The following is a 4,876-nucleotide window of genomic DNA, read 5'->3' as shown; positions in this document are numbered from 1 at the left end:
GGCTTTTTCCTTGTGAACAGAAAAAAGAAAGATTTCAGGCAGCCCTTCTTCCCTCTTTTAATGGCTTCTGATGGCAGGGGACAGCACATTGTTTTGTGTTGCTCACCCTGCACTGAGGATATAAACCCCAAATTCCTCCCTCAGGCCCTTAGAAAACTGGAAACACCAGCAAATAGGATTCCTTGGTGGAGGGGCTTGATTAAAGGCTCTCCTAAATGCAGGGACAAATTTAGCTATCAACTCGAGCTCCGGGCCATTTTCATAAGGATGGTGCAGATGTTCTAACTGTGGGTACCAAATGTGCCTACGTGGAAAGCAGAATCGCTCCCTCTTGTACCCACCAGCTCCGGCACCTCACGATGTACGTTCAGCATAAATTCTGGAAAAGGTTTTCTTTCAGGGGCTCAGATCCTGTTACTGAGCCTAGGTGCATATAGACACTTTCAGAAGCCACATTGAATGCACACAGGGAGGGGGCCAGATCCGTAGACACAATCCCACCCACCTCTCTTTCCGGGGTTGCCAACCTCCAGGTGGTGGAGGGAGATCTCCTGAGATTACAACTGATCTCCATGAAGCAAGGAGCAGCTCACCTGGAGAAAATGGCCGCTTTTTCATGATACCCCACTGAAGTCCCTTCCCCCCCAGGCTCCACCCCCCCAAATCTCCAGGATTTCCCAACACAGAGATGGCAACCCTATCTCTTACACACATTGGGTATCCAGCGGCACCTTTAAGACCATAGTTTGTGTCAGAGTTCTCTCAGCCCCACCCACCTCACAGGGTGTTTGTTGTGGGGAGGGGAAGGGAAAGGAGTTTGTAAGCCACTCTGAGACTCCAAGTGAAGGGCGGGGTATAAATCCAATCTCTTCTCTTCTTCTTCTCTTTCTCTCCTTCTTTCCTTCTCTTTTCCCCCTCCTTCCTTCCTGCACAGATCTGCACGCTCTCCCCACCTCCAGCTAGCCATCCAAAACAGTCCAGTGGCACCTTTAAGGCCAAGGTTTATTCAGGTACAAGCTCTCCCTCCTCTGTGAGGGCAGATCTGCACATCCCCCCCCCCCAATAGATAGCAATCCAAAACAGTCCAGTGGAGCCTGAGCGGTGGGTGTTGCCTTCTGACACACTTCCGGTTATGTCAGGGGGTGTGGCACATGCAAATAAGTTATGCTAATGAGTTATTCTAATGAGCTCCTGCACCTCTTTTTCTACGAAATGACCCCTGTTTAAGACCAACAAAGGTTTATTCAAGGTATGAACTTTCATGTGCAGGGCACACTTTTTCAAATACGTTGGAATAGCAGATGAGGTTCTAAACTTATAGACAGAACCTCATTTGCGATTTCAGTGTAACGAAAAAAGCGTGCCTTGCACACAAAAGCTTATCCCTCGAAGAAACCTTTGTTGGTCTTAATGGTGCCACCGGACTCTAAATTTGTTCTGCTGCTTCAGACCAACACGGCTGACCAACTGGATCTCTACACATGTGGTATAAATGACTAGAACATCTGCACAGTCCTATAAAGACAATGAGCTTTGTTTTTAAATTTCACATGCTTCCAGAATGACACCGTGGTGACTTAGGCTGTGCATATCCTGTTTCGGTTATGGGCTCCTAGAAGTACCACACCCACCTATTTATGATGCAAGGGGGGGAAATTAATATCTGAGCAAAGGAGGATAGCTGTGAGGAGCAGAGTTTTTGAATGGGGGTTGGAGGTTAAAGGTAGTTAAGGAGAGTGGGGTGGAGGAGAGTTAAGGAGAGTGGGGTGGAGGTTAAAGGTAGTTAAATGCAATGGGAAGTCCCAATTCTGCCTGTCTACAAAGAAAGAGTGGTAATGTGGAAAGAAGCGTGAGAAGTTAATTAAGGCAAGTCAGGGAAAGGTGCTAATTACCCCCAATAACAACACACGGCCTGCTTAATTGGAAAAAGGAATGACTCATAGCCGCAAAAGACATGTTTCAATTACCGCAGGACACTTGCACTTGTGTGCTAATGATGTCGAAAGGAGAAGGCTGCGGTTTGCTCGGCTTATCCAAATGAGTCTTTTGCTACAAGTCTCGGGGATTCAGTGCTGGCTGTGGAAACCCCCAGTGGCATTTCTAGGCTGAGCCAAAATGGCGGCCTTCTGGTTTGTGGGGAGGGTGATTGTTTTGTCTGCATTTCATGGGTTTGTCACTTTGTCAACAGATTCCAGAGCCAGGGAAGCTGTGATTGGCCAGTGGCAGAGGGCTGAAGAACACCTTCCCCCAGCATTCCAATTCTGGGAGACGTCTCCCTCTGCATGAGATGTTTGGAACGGGTCCTGGAGTAGGGGCTGCCAACTCTGAGTTGGGAAATTCCTGGAGATTTGGGGGTGGAGCCTAGGGAGGGCAGGGCTTGGGGAGAGGCGGGACCTCAGGTTTGGTGTAGTGGTTAGGAATGCGGACTCTAACCTGGGAGAACTGGGTTGATTCCCCACTCCTTCACATGCAGCTGCTGGCATGACTTTGGGTCAGTCATAAGTTCTTTCAGAGCTGTTCTCTCAGGGGCAGTTCTGGAGAGAGCTCTCTGTCGCACCTACCTCACAGCGCATCTGTTGTGCGGAAGGGGGGAAGGAGATTGTAAACTGTTCTGAGACTCCTTTGGGTAGTGAAGGGCGGGGTATGAATCCAATCTCTTCTCTTCTTCTTCTTCTATAATGCCATCAAGTTTACCCTTCAAAGCAGCCATTTCCTCCAGGGGAACTGATCTCTGTAGTCTCAAGATCAGTTGTAATTCCAGGAGATCTCCAGGCCCCATCTGGAAGTTGGCAATCCTAGCCTGGAGCTTCTCTGTGGGGGGGGGCAGATGCAAAGAAAAGGAGGGCAAGTCTGCTGTATCTTATGACTGTTGCGCAGACAAAGGAATTTGGGCTGGTGTCAGCTGACATACAGGGATGACGGGCAGTGGCACTGACACTTGGGGGGGGGTGTTCTCCAGCTGCTGTCAAAGGAGGGGGAGGGCATAATTTCAAAAAAAGAGAGGCACCAGGGCTCAGGCTTTTGTGAGCTCCTTGTCATCCACCCTGGAAGGGAGCCCTGCTCCTTAATCCTTATGGGGAGGGGAGGATAGACAGCGGTTGCTCAGTGGTGAGCAAAAACCACTTTGCATGTGCTCAGAGATGCTTTATTGAAAATTGTACCTGAGATTGAACACCTGGTTGGCAACCCTTCTTAAACAAGCCTTTTTTTAGTTGGATTTTTAAATGAGGCTTATGCAGATGAATACCCTGTTGGAACATTGTCTGTCTCCCTCTCTGTTGCCCTTAGTGGGATGGATGGATGGATGGTCTGCCTTTCTCACTGGGACACAAGGCAGATTACACAGAGTGAGTCAATGCAATCAATCAGATGGGACATTCCATAAACAATGAAATAGGATTTGGGTGGCAGAACCAACCAGAAGTCTAAGAAACGGAACTGAGGCAAAGCATAAGTGTTAACATGACACATCAAATCATGCAAAATTACACAGTGGGGCAATGCTCCCTCTAAGCTGTGGAGTCTTGTGAGCGAAAATTCTGCTTTGGGAGCTACTGGCATAAGATTGTGAGCGAGCGATTTGGCTACTGCATCAATTAGTTTGCTCTGGAGCCATCCTTCCTGAGCCAAGACAAAAATGTGTGAGCCAGAGGCTAAAAACCTGTGAGCTAGCTCACACTTAGAGGGAACACTGAACAAGAGCCAACCTACAGCAAACTATACGCAGTAGTACAGATCAGCTCCTGGACTGCAAGGAGATCAAATCAGTCAATCCTAAAAGAAATCAACCCTGACTGTTCCCTGGAAGGCCAGATGCTGAAGCTGAAATACTTTGGCCACCAAATGAGAAGGGAGCACTCACTGGAGAAGACCCTGATGCTGGGAAAGATTGAAGGTCAAAGAAGAAGGGGAAGGCAAAGGATGAGATGGTTAGACAGTGTCACGGAGGCAATGAACATGAAATTAAGCAAACTCCGGAGCAGGACGGAAGACAGGAGGGCCTGGCGTGATGTGGTCCATGGGGTCACGAAGAGTTGGACTCGACTGTGTGACTGAACAAGAACAACACAGATCAGAGTCCCCAGTAATTTACCCAAGTAACTTTGTGACGCCTTTTGTGCAGTGCTTCCCCTATTGCCTGCATTGAAAAGCCCTCTTGAATAATTCAGTTTTGCGTGGTTTGCAGAAAGCCAGGACAATGGGAGACTTCCTGACCTCCTCCGGCAGGCAATCCTAAATAGAGTTAACACCCTTCAATCCCCACTGACTTCAGTGGACTTAGAAAGGTGCAATGTGTTGAGTGATAGTGAGATATTGAAAAAATGGTGTTTAGCGGAGATAAAATAGTCCAGCAGAGCCAGAGTAAAATAATTCAGACTGAGAGTCCATGTGTGATTAAAATATAAAGTTTTTACTAAATTCTAGCTTGGGAAGAGTAACTGGGATGAAAATAACAAAAGAGCAAAATCGGCTACATCCTTACACTACAAAGACAAAACTAGAAGAGAGGAATGGCTGCTCTTCTTCTTCAGAACACCAAAACAAAAGACGGGAAGAGAAGCCATAAAATGGCAATATACCTTGACACTTTAGTCCCAATCAAATCCCTAGATCAGGGAGAAAATTCCCGGGCATCCTAAAGAACATTGGTTACATGAGAAACATGTGACTTCCTGTGAGTAACATAAACATTTAACCCCAGAAATACTGAGTGTTTTCTACTTGTAATACCCAACACAATGCCACCTAGGAGTGTACTGCAAGTTATTTGGTGGGGACCACAGTGTCTGGTTTGCACACTGAAGATCCCCAATTTCAGCCCTTGCATCTGTAGTTAGAAAGATCTTAGGTCACAGGGCACTGGGGTGGAAAACCC

The sequence above is a fragment of the Gekko japonicus genome, unplaced genomic scaffold (genome assembly GCF_001447785.1).
Source record: "Gekko japonicus isolate JY-2015 unplaced genomic scaffold, Gekko_japonicus_V1.1 scaffold2753, whole genome shotgun sequence".
Classification (NCBI taxonomy): Eukaryota; Metazoa; Chordata; class Lepidosauria; order Squamata; family Gekkonidae; genus Gekko; species Gekko japonicus.
The sequence above is the reverse complement of the archived record's forward strand: the minus strand, read 5'-3'. Positions refer to the sequence as shown.